The sequence below is a fragment of the Schistocerca cancellata genome, chromosome 4 (genome assembly GCF_023864275.1).
Source record: "Schistocerca cancellata isolate TAMUIC-IGC-003103 chromosome 4, iqSchCanc2.1, whole genome shotgun sequence".
Classification (NCBI taxonomy): Eukaryota; Metazoa; Arthropoda; class Insecta; order Orthoptera; family Acrididae; genus Schistocerca; species Schistocerca cancellata.
This window is the reverse complement of record NC_064629.1, coordinates 586,160,694-586,173,398: the sequence shown is the minus strand read 5'-3', so window position 1 is coordinate 586,173,398 and position 12,705 is coordinate 586,160,694. Positions and strand designations below refer to the sequence as shown.

General features: G+C 36.8%; 1 protein-coding gene across 8 annotated transcripts in view; it reads left to right on the top strand.

The window, feature by feature from the left end:
• Positions 1-12,705, top strand: part of LOC126185115 (catenin delta-2) — a 491,417-nt gene that overhangs the window by 330,505 nt on the left and 148,207 nt on the right. For all 8 annotated transcript variants that reach the window (XM_049927926.1, XM_049927928.1, XM_049927927.1 and 5 more), the window contains one exon: positions 6,848-6,962. The gene's annotated coding sequence lies outside the window, so the exon portion shown is untranslated. The remainder of the gene's footprint in view (positions 1-6,847; positions 6,963-12,705) is intronic.

The window sequence follows — 12,705 nt, the reverse complement described above, 5'->3', positions numbered from 1 at the left end:
TGACGGGAATAACTCTGGGAAGCAATTCGTAGTACACCACACTGTAGCTGTTCTACCACATGCATAATGTTATCTTTTGTGAGTGCATGCAGATCTTTGTAAAGGGAATTTTTGCGTTGTTTGGACTAAACCATTCCTTTCTTTTCCTGATTCTAGCATAAAGACACCATTTCTTGTCACCAATAATGATACAGGATAGAAATGGGTGGTGTTGTCCTGAGCTCATTGATGACGAGCAAGCAGAGGTGCACATATGGCCACCCATTGATCTTCGTGATTTTGGTTTAGAGCATGCAGTATCAATACACTTGATTTTTGAACATTCCTCATTGGAGCAAATGTCAAACAATGGTGAAATGATCACAGTTCATCAAATTTGCGAGTTCTTGAGTACACTGACATGGATAATTGTGGATTAATGCGCATAAACGATCTTCAAACCTCAAAGGTCTTCCTGAATGTGTAAAGTCATTAATCTCAAAATGATTCTCCTCAAAACCATTTTCATGTCATCCTGGTATGCCATAATGGCATTAGCCCCACACATGGCGCAAATGTTTCTGGCTGCCTCTGCTGCTGTCACCCCCCCCCCCCCCAACTCAAACAGAAGAATATGTCAGAAATGTTCAGATTTATCTGCTTGGCACTCCATATTCTAGCATCTATAGCTCCATACATTATCCTCAGATGATAAAATTGACAATATGTAAACTCAAATAGTGACCATGAACTACAAATAAAAACTGACAATTGATATATAAACCCATAGAAATGGAAAGACCAACATGCAAACCAAAAATGCTACAAACTTGTGGATCAAACTAATATAAAAGTAGCATAGACCTTGAGTTATGTTGCAGATCAACTTGTTACAACTAAACTCTTTATTTTGTATTTGCAACCAGTCAGTCACCACAACGAAAAGTTCAAGGGGTTAGGAGAGGTGGCACCTTCAGACTTTGACAAAATAATTTCGCAGAGGTGTCTGTAGATTGTTTTAAAACTAACACCAGATAAAATTCTAATAACACAGTTACTTTTAAAAATGTTGTAACAGTAAATTTTCCAAAAAAATTATTGTGTGTTTTATTAATAGATACTGTCAGTGGCACACAAAACGTGGGCTGACTTCTGGCCTGGCAGAAAGTACAGTACACACTTTTGTTCGCCACAGCCCGAGGAGGGAGAAGGTGACAAGCCCATTCCCCCGACCACTTTTATCCTCAGGACTAGTCCCAGCTTGAGTACTCAGTTTGATTGTAGGCTGAAGTAGACCTGGGACAATCCTGGAGGGACTAGAATGCCGAAAATTTCTGACTCATACTGGGATTGAATGTGGTATCTTCCAGAGTCAAAGTCTGGCATTTTACTACTAGACCACCACTCTCACACCTGTGTGTTATTAGTGAATGTAAATATGAAGAGTAAAGTAATTTCCTTTTTATTTTTGACATGAAAGCACTAGATAGGTAAAATATGAGTTTATATTTTGTGGAAAGCTTGGAAGCAATTTTTATTTATTTATTTAAAGGTGCCGTAGAATCTAGTCACTTCGTGAACACATTGATTCACACAGTATCATATTATAATGTGGCTGTTTTTTACACTGGAATAGCATAGGTTGAAATAGTCTCCCAAGCTGTTTTTCTAGTCTTTGCTGATTAGGCCTATTTATTGTAAGTAATTCATCAAAATAGTACAGTGTTTTACTGTAGATTGTATCTTAGGGTAGTGACTTACATTACTTTTTTATGTTAGGTTTGTAAAATTTTGTACAACTGTTCATTAAGGGTGGTAGTTTTCACCAGGTTTCTGTGAAATCCAGTCATAAAGTATTGAGTCTGTAATTCTGTTTAATACAAGGAAAGTCTTTTTTTTCTGATTCATTATTTGCGCAATACGTGTAGTTTTAAATTGTAAGGTGAAAAAATGGAATGTTTGGTGTAAAGCTAGAAGAGTTTTTAGGCAGACAGGGAATACACCAACAAAACTTACTCATTTTATAACTAGCTTCCTGGGCTTTGAGGTCTTTTGCAGAAAAAATGGCAGAGTGTTCCACTAAAACGGATAGTTAGGTGAAGTACTGTTACCATACACACATCACACTTTCCTTTCCATTTCTTCCCACGAAACTGTAGTTGATATTATGTACCAGTTATTCCTGTATTTTGTTCTGTATAAATGAAGTCTTAACTAGAGATACATACTGTATGGTTTTTCTAATAATCATATTTTCCCATTACATATTTCAGTATTTATTGTATTGCATTTAGGAGATGTATTTTTGTTGCTATTGATTCTTAATCATTGTTGCATGGATGAGTGGACTCTCTTGCTTATCTTGGTGAATAGCACTTCTTACTGTAATATGCCTATCAGCAAAAAGTTTTTATTATATATGTCGTCCCTAATATTCATACTACTTATTTGCATTCACTTCATGCTCCTTAACTGGAAATCTCCATGTGGTTTGTCTTGCACTTGTTCACTTATCACTTGTTTTGTCATTGTAACATGTTTGTGGTAACTCGCAGGAGATTTTGAAAAAAGTCAAGTTTCTGGGAAATGTGGCTAGATGTAATAAATCAGTACTGTGTTAGATGGACTCATATTTTATGAGGACCACATAATATTGGTGGATGTGTGTGGGTTATGTTATACTACACGAGGACTCCATCAGACTGTAATGTGTTATCCAAGAATGGTTTCTCTTGTGTATTTATTTGATGGAGACATCCTACATTTCAGGGAAAAATGAGCAGTCAATAAGCACAGGTATCTTTGACTATGAAAACATCATGAAGTATTGTTTTGATAGTATGTGTAAACAAATACCTTTATGTAGAATAACAATGATGAAATGTAGGTAGGAGATAAATTAAGAACAAAATAGTGTGTTGGAATACAACTTATCTATATTTTATGCCACATGTTGTTTTATTTACAAACAATACTAATTGAGGACTAAATGCATTTTTAACCATGAATAGTCTCTTGCAATCCCAATACTGCAGACGCTATATTCCTGTTACATTGTTATGTACAGTTTTTGTACAACACCTGCACTCTCACAAATGCTTATATGTACATGTGACTGTAGGTTTGGGAGAGGGAGGGGGGGAGAGTAGAATCTGTCCATTGGCACTAAAAAGTTTATAATAATCTGTAATGTTTTAATTAGGATTCAATTAATGCCAGCATATAATTAAGTTCTATTAATATTGTATCTATTATGGATGGGCAGTATCTTCATAATTTTTACCACAAAAGAATGAAAATTGTGCCTTCTAAGCCCCATCATGAGTATTACTTGCAGAATACAACCCACAAAGGGGAAAAAAAACAAGGTGACAAAATTTGAAGGTGCTGAGGAGCTTACTCTGATTACACCTTTATAATTTTGCATCGGCTTTGTAAGAAATCACACTGAAATAATTTCTAGGGAGAGGTAAAAAAATCACTACGTAAGTAGCCAAGGGCATGTGTGTGTAACAAAAAAAAGTCTTTGCTTCAAAGGACGTAAAAAATTGTACTTATTAAAAAAGAGGCCAGCTTTTAATAACACCAGCAAATGTTAAATGCTTGTACCATAATCTTCAGAACACTGTAGTAAAAAACGTAATTTGTTTGCAAATCGTAGCCAAAATATTTTGTTTTGAACACTAGCTGAACCCTTATGTCCATGGTCTGCCCATGAATAACTTATAAAAATTAGCGCTGCAATACAAAAAGAAAAAAATTAAAAATGTGTACCTTTAAAATCGACTTCTAACACAGTAAAGTATTTAGTAGGGAAAAAAAATTGAAGTACAAATCAGCTAAATTCAGAATTCAAACTTTTTACTGTTCGGTCCTGCAACTTAAAAGTAGGAGGCACACAAAGTGAGATTTTTGGCAAGTGAGAGAGAATTCCTGAATAATTTCATAGCAATAAGACTGGTTTATAATCAAACAGGAATCAAAAAAGGTGGATAGATACTTTTTGTAGTTGCTTCTGTCATTGATAAATAAAGTGTTGAATTTTTTCATGAATTGTTCACAGTATCCCCATAGTTCAAAGGATCCCTAACTAATGGTAATGACTTTTGTAGATTTAAACAACATAAAATAATTTTTTAATTTAAAAAATTACTCAGATATGTACAATAGAAATCATAAGCTTCAAAATTACTATTTACAGTTAATGAAGGCCTTACAACCACTGCCAATGCTATTTGCATCCAAACCAAAATATATGTTTTAGTGAAAGGTATTGCTGTTTATAGTTTCAAGCCATCTGACAGTTACGACACCTAATCCCCTAGTCTGTGGCTAAGCCATGTCTCCACAGTATCCTTTCTACTAGGACTGCTGGCCTCACAGTGTATACAGAAATTCTGTGAAGTTTGGAAGGTAGAGGATTAGGTGTTGGCTGAAGTAAAGTTGTGAAGGCAGGTTGTGAGTTGTGCAAGCATAGCTCATTTGGTGGAGTACTTGCTTGTGAAAGGCAAAGGTTCCAGGCTTGAGTCTTGGTCTGCCATACAGTTTTAATCTGTGAGAAATCTGCAAAATTAGGTATTGCTGCTTTTTTCCATTGGAAACCATATTCCTGTTCTTCAAGTGATGAAGGGAAAAACAATGAAACAAGAAGTAAGAAGTGTTGAGAAGGCACCAGATAAGTACATTGGGAGTTGGGTAGCTGTAAACAATATGCACAGGAGTGTCTTAGAAAAAATTAATTTGTGAAGAAATTATGTAAAACTTGAATGTTGCGACAGAATATGTAGAGAGATCTGTGAAGAGTGAGAGGGAGGAGACGTGGATTAAAAAAAGTATGGTGACAATGCATGGTGAGCACTTCTCATTGCATGCAGTTGGAGAAATTGGGCGCGCGCGCACACACACACACACACACACACACACACACACACACACACACACACACACACAAAATTTTTTCTGTGGCTCCCATTTTGAAGTACAATCATCAGGGAATTGATTTCGGCTAATGATTACACTGGTAGATTGAACCAGTTACCACACAAAGTTTTTGTAAGTGACAACTTTAAAAGTAGCACAACTAAAAGTTAAGCCTATTTGACATGAAGAAAGATTTATTGTATTTTATCAATGCTTGCCATTCTTAAACTGATTGTCAGTGGGCATTATGCTCAGTACATAGGGAAATAATTGTGAGAGAAGCTGCGATTTTGCTTACATTATTCAACCAATTTTGATGTGCTAGCTTTGTGAAAGAACACAGATCCGTTTACGCTATTGATTGCCACTATTTATTAGGTTGGTGTGTAAGTTGGTGGTGTTTTTGATTTGCATATTGGTATTTCAGTTGCTGCGGGGGTTACTTATCAATTGTCATTTTTTATCTGTAGTTCACTGTTGCTGTTTGAGTTTACATATTGTCAGATTTATCATTTGGAGGTAATGTGTGGAGCTGTGTACACTAAACAGTGGAGTGCCATGTGGAGAAATTGTAAGCCAAAATCACAAAAATCAGCAGGTGGCCATATGTAGCTCGTTGTCAATTGGCTCGTGACCACCACCAACCATTCCTATCCTGTAACATTACTGGTGACGAGAAATGGTGTCTTTGTGCTGACATAAGGAAAAGAGAGAAATGGTTAAGTCCAAACAAAGCAGCAGCTTCCCCTACAAAGACCTGTGTGCATCCACAAAAGATAATATTAAGCATCTGGTGGAACAGCGATGGTGTGTTGTACTACGCATTGCTTCCCTGAGATGTAACCATCACTGCTGACATTTACTGTCAACAACCAAGACATCTTGCAGACACTGTCCAAGAGCAGCAACCAGGAATACTGCACAGTGATGCTACTCCATGATAATACTGGCCTGCATTCTGCTAGACTGACAAAAAAAACTATACGGGAGTTGGGTTGGGAAGTCATTCTGCACCCATCTTATTCACCTGATCTTACACCCTCAGATTTTCAACTTTTCCTCTCTCTCTAACACATTAATTTCAAGGATATGAAGATTCGCTATGAACATGGCTCGATGAGTTCTTTGCCTCAAAACCAGGTGATTTCTACAGTCGCTGAATCAAAAAGTTATCCCAGTGTTGCAGGCTGTTGTAAATAGTGAAGGAGAATGTATTATTGATGACTGAAGTGTCTGTTATGCTTATCTGTTGTTTTTATGAAGCTTATGGAAAAATGCTATGAGCTTATGCACCAACCTAATGTTATGGTTAAATGGGGAATGATGAGGGAAGGAATTAGTAGTGACTTTACTGAAGCAGTGTGTCTGGTACTTGTGTGAACTGATTCAAGAAGAGGAAGAAAGATGGGAGGGACAGAACTTAAATCAGAATCTATTGTAGTTATTTGACATTGTCCTCTCTGCACAACCTCACACAGGTGCTCAGAATGTAATGTGTCTGTTTATATGTCTGCATTTGTATGTTAAAGGAAATAAAAACCATTGAAATCAGTAGTCTTGGTTTTCTGATTTGACAAGATACAACTTGTTTTATTTCAATGTGTTGTCACTGCAACAATTATGATTTTGCTTGCAGTTTGGTCAAATGCAATCAAAGCATTATACCTACTTCTGACTTTGCAGTACTCTCAGTTTTTGTGTCCTTATATTGCTCAGGAATATGATAAACATCTGACATCATGTGCCTGGATGAACCATGGCCAAAACAGATTCAGATTAAAAATAATTGTTCTATTGCATTCTCTGTCATCTGTTTACATCTTTAACACCTCATCCTTTTATTTGACTGTAGTTACTCTTTATCATTCCAGGTTCTTGTTGATTTCTTCTTCTTTGCTCTAAATCAAACTTTTTGTCTTCATTCTTTTTTTTTTTTTTTTTTTTTCAGAAAGCAGAACCAAAGCATTCAAAGAAAGATATGGCACCTGAAAATCTTTATTGAAAGTTACCTTTCAGTAATTTTACGTATGTGGAGAATATTTGTGGAGTAGCACCAGTTACCGGTAAGTATGTTCAGAGGACAACCATAAATACGTGAATGAAAATTAAATTTGATAACTTAATGACCTGTCATCATTCTACATTAATTTGTAAGTCATATACCATCACAAGTTCTTACAGTTTCATTGCCTCATGTATATGATTTTTTCAAATACTTGCAATATTGTGTGGTATTTCAAGTGGACAGGCTCATATAACATTTGAATGTAGGTATTGCAGTTCTCTACTAATGTGTGATAACAAAGTGAGCAACTGCAAAAAGAAAAACAAGTCATCATAGGAGCACTAGAAAAGCGTGGACCACAGGCAACTGAATATTGTTATTTATATTGCCACAAACAAGGCATATTGATTGGATGGGAAATAATTGTTGTTGAGGCTTTCAGAATCACTGTTTATTTGCAGCACTGTAGTAGTCTTCTGATGTGTAACAGAATTTATGGTCTAAACCAGAGACTGTCTTGGGTATATGGCAAGTTTGGTTGTTGAGTTATTAACCTGAACCAAAAGGTTTGGCGTAGTAGCCTGGTTAAGCTCAGGCTTACACTATAAACTAGAAATGACAATTTGGGTGGCAGGTTAGACGAAACCTGGAAATCTGTATATGAGAAACCAACATTATCTCTCAATGCATGGGCGGGGAAGTCTCAGAAGTTGCCCCTCTCTGTGAAAGCAGTCATCCTCTCATAACACTAAGTAATGTAGTCCATCAGCAAAGGAGGTGGCTTACAAAACACTTGTTTGACCTATACTTGAGTATTGCTCATCATTGTGGGATCCGTACCAGGTCGGGTTGACAGAGGAGATAGAGAAGATCCAAAGCAGAGCGCCGCGTTTCGTCACAGGATTATTTGGTAAGCATGATAGCGTTATGGAGATGTTTAGCAAACTCAAGTGGCAGTCTCTGCAAGAGAGGCGCTCTGCATCACGGTGTAGCTTGCTGTCCAGGTTTTGAGAGGGTGCGTTTCTGGATGAGGTATCGAATATATTGCTTGCCCCTACTTATACCTCCCGAGGAGATCACGAATGTAAAATTAGAGAGATTCGAGCACGAACGGAGGCTTTCCGGCAGTTGTTCTTCCCGCAAACCATACGCGACTGGAACAGGAAAGGGAGGTAATGACAGTGGCACGTAAAGTGCGCTCTGCCACACACAGTTGGGTGGCTTGCGGAGTATAAATGTAGATGTAAATGAATTGAGAAATGGTTTAAACACAAAATAGAAAGTAGTCAAAATTTAAACAAGATGTGGCATTTGTCTCTAAAATACATTAGTCTTGCCAGGAAGTGGAACTTTTATAATAATAACTGAGTGATGTCCCAAGTGAGTAAGATTGTGAACTAATATGGCCAAGAGGAATCGGAGACAAGGATATCGTCAGGAGTGACACAGGAAAGTTAGATGGGAGCCTGTTGTTCTCTATATACATAAATGGTTTGGCAGACAGGGTGAGCAGCAATCTGTGGTTGTTTGCTGATACTGTGTTGTACAGTAAGGTGTTGAATATGAAGAGACCATAGGCGGATACGAGATGACTTAGACTAAATTTCTAATTGGTGTGACGAATGGCAGCTAGCTCTAAATGTAGAAACTGTAAGTTAATGCTGATGAGTAGGAAGAACAAACCTGTGCTGTTCGGACACAGTATTACTATTGTCCTGATTGACACAGTTGTCATTTAAATATCTGGGCATAACATTGCAAAGTGATATGTGGGGGAACAAGCATGTGAGAACTGTGGTAGGGAAGGCGAATGGTCGACTTTGGTTTATTGGAAGAATTTTAGGAGAGAGTGATTCACCAGTAAAGGAGACCGCATATGGAACATTGGTGCAACCTATTCTTAAGTACTGCTTCAGTGTTTGTACCAAGCCTGATCGAAGGAAGGCATCGAAGCAGTTCAGAGACGGGCTGCTAGATTTGTTATTGGTAGGTTCAAACAACACATAAGTGTTACGGGGATGCTTTGGGAACTCAAATGGGATCTCTGTTGGGAAGGTGATGTTCGTTTTGTGAAATGCTATTGAGAAAATTTCAAGAACCAGCATTTGAAGCTGACTGCTATATGAGTCTAATGCCGCCAACATACATTGCGCGTAAGGACTATGATGATAAAGTATGAGAAATTAGGGCTCATACAGAGGCATATAGACAGTCGTTTTTCCCTTGCTCTATTTGCAAGTGAAACAGAAAAGGAAATGACTAGGAATGGTATAGGGTACACTCCACCAGGCACCATACGGTGACTTGCATCGTATCTATGGAGATGGGCTCTAGTTAATTATCAAATGTTTCTACAAGACAAATGATTCAGATGCAGTAGTGATAGTTATCCAAAGTTTGCCTAAGCTCAGTAGCACAGAAATACTTTGATCACGTGGTCATTTTAGAGGATGACTTTAATTTGCCCAACATTGATTAGGAATATTACTCATAAGTTTGTGACAGTATGGACAAGTTTCCTTGTGAAGTGTTGCTGAACACTTTATCAGATAGCTACCTCCAGTAACTTTTCCAATGGCGTACAGGTAAGAGAAATGTTTTAGACCTTCTGGCTACATACGGACTTGATTTTCAGTGGTTATCAAAGCGGCAAGGATTAGTTATCATGGTGCTGTAATAGCATTAGAGGCCACATAGGCAATAACTCTCCAGGAAACAAGGATTTTGTGTGGTGCAGATGATAAAATGTCAATAATATTCCACTTAAAAGAACAATTTAGAGCAGGCACCGGCTATCTTTAGTGACCCGTGGGCCTGATTCATATACTTTCATAAGCTCATGGTGCGCTCTGTCAGGCGGTGTTCAGTTTATGTTCAACCCCATCTTCAGATGTTTACATTTACTTACACATCATAAACATAATTTGTTTAAACTCTTGAACAGGGCTGTAAACAGCAATGTAAAGTGGTAGTCTTAGAAAGGATAAAAGAATCAACCAACCAGTTGCGTAACACAGGTTTAGTAGAGCCGTTGATATAAGTATAAAATTATTTTCTTTAGAATGTATAATTTCTAGGTGTTCGAATCTCCTGATGAAGATAATTTTGTAACTATCAAAACCAAGGTCAAGAGTTCTAATAAACCTGTGTTATGCAACTGCTTAGCTGATTCTTTCATTCTTTCCAAGATCATTTCTTTACTTACGACATTTTATGAGTACAATAGCTGTCTTAAAAACTTTAGTCACAAAATTCTGCAGTGCCATTAGTAAATAAATAATGTTCACAAAGTGTAAATAAATGTAAACATCTGAAGGTGGGATGCCAAGCATCTTGGAATGACATCATGGAAAAATAAACACCTATAAAAGCACCTGGTTACAGCTAATTCATTATAAATTACCTTCATTTTCAACAGTTTCTAATATGTCTGCAACTGACAAGAATTATGTTTTAATGTTAAATCAAGAAAGAATAGAAAAACAAAATACAGCAATGAGGTAGAGAGTTCCAGTCGACATGCAATGATGAGTAACTTCATAATTTTTGGCTACAGTTAGCTCATTTGAGTGTTTGAAATTTTAAATTTTGTGTGTTAATATCCACAAACACTATTAGCAAGCATTTTTTAAATATTTGTCCCAAACTATTTGTGATGACTGACTGCATGGGCATTTATTGTTTCTGTAGCACTAAATAAATACAACGTGAGCATCTTACCCTCTCCCCCAGGAATTTCTTTTGTGGACCAGACCAAAACTAATTGCAGAACAGATCCAGCCCATGGGCTGCTGGTTGCTCACTCGCGATTTAGACAATTTAGTTCAAGTCTAACAAACAATAACAGTTGTGATTAAAGCTGAGAAATATGATAAACTGTACTGTAGATAAATATACCAACAAAATAAGAAGAAGGCAAAACTTCATCTTTGTTTATTGTGAAAACATTGTTGTACTCTTGCAGAAACAAAGGTTGTACAGAAACTTACAGTGCAAACGTATGCATCCATAAGGAGGACTGTCAAAATTTCTGCCATAAAATCCCTTATAAAACTCAGAAAACCCTAGGATGATCTGGCCACATGTAAAGTCTGTTAAAAAAACCAAACCTTCCATCCAGTCTCTTGTGAATTAATCTGATGTTGACACTAAAAGTAACCAGCAGAAAGGCAAACATTGAATTTTAATTTAAGCATGAGAAGTCTTATTACTGTATTGCTGTTTTACATGTGCACATACTCCCAGACAAGTGCTGTTGCAGTTACCACTCCCAAGACTGGAGGACAAAAATGGAATTATTCAAACAAAAATAACTATTAGTCCATGGCAGTATTAATATTTGTTTGAGGAAGCTATGGATTTAGCCTCTTTCTTTGCTCATTTTTATTGATGATCTTATCCAAAGTGAGTAATCGTCTTTGAGTGGGAAAGATTGCAGATGCACTTCTGTTTACAAAAACAGTGAAGAATCTGACACACAGAATAATATCCCTAAGATACATGTATTGCAACTTTATAGAATTTTATAGAATGTGAGGTACATTGAGGAAAAGAAGCTTCTTTTGAACAATCATTATAAATTCAGGTAAAACCAGTTATATAAAACAAAGCTCACTTCTTCATAAACAGTATCTTGTAAACAAAATACCAGGTATATTCAGTCATATATTTTCCAAGGAATTTGTTGCTAAGCAACAAATTGTTTCACAAAAGATTGGTTTGAAAAATTTTTGGCAATTAAAACCCAATATCTTAAATTTGATGAAAAATGTTCATCAGATAGGATCAGCATTGTTATCAGATTGTTTGCTGATAGGACTATAGCTTGCAGGAACTTAACCGTAGTTGGTAACATCCATTTCATGGAAGGATATAAAATTTCTCAACTATTTGTTGGCACACGTGCATTGTTAATTTGATCTGATGTTTCGACTATGCTTCGGTCGTGAGTTGAACTTATTATTGCGCTGACATCATTGATTCATTTCCACAGTAGTATTGTTTTACTTGTGCACATATGTCAGCCACATCATCTGACAGGCAGATATTACTGTAAAGCTAAGAATTTTCTTCCATCTGATGGACGGATTTTACTTTAAAGAGTGTCCTTTTTTTATGTTACACTCGTTACTTTCCAAATATATCTCTATTTCTGGATGGCTACTAGTGGGGGGGGGGGTCGATGTCTGATGTGTCACAAAGAAGCAAAAAAAAGGTACAGATGGCTTTAGAGCAGTTTGAGGAGAGCGATGGTTATTATCATTCAGATGGTTCTTATGTCCCTGAAGAAGATCACCTATCAGATTCAGACCTCAACAGTGATTCTGAGATATATGTCAGTGACATTCTCAACTCATCTGGGAATAAACTCTCTTCGGAATTGGGTGAAATAACAACACCAAAACTGACATAGCTTACCATGGCAAGACCAACTGTTTCACTTGGAGTTCCAGAACACCCATTTGTGGCACTAAGACACCACACGGAAATATAATACAAATTAGATTGTCATCATGGTTAGGCCCCCCAAATCAGTTAGGTAACAATCCAGACCCAGAAGAAACATGGTATTCATTTTTAAACACTGAGATTTTGGATGAGATTGTACCACATACCAACTCAAAACTGCAAATCATAAGGAATAAATTATAAAGAATCCTTCCTCCCCCAGTTATAAAGATAGACAAAACTGAAATTGAGGTGTTGATTGGTTTGATGGTTCTAAGTTCCATTTTCAAGTCTGGGCGTGAAAAATTAGCAGCACCTTTTGCAAATGACTGTACTGAAATCTCATTTGTTGT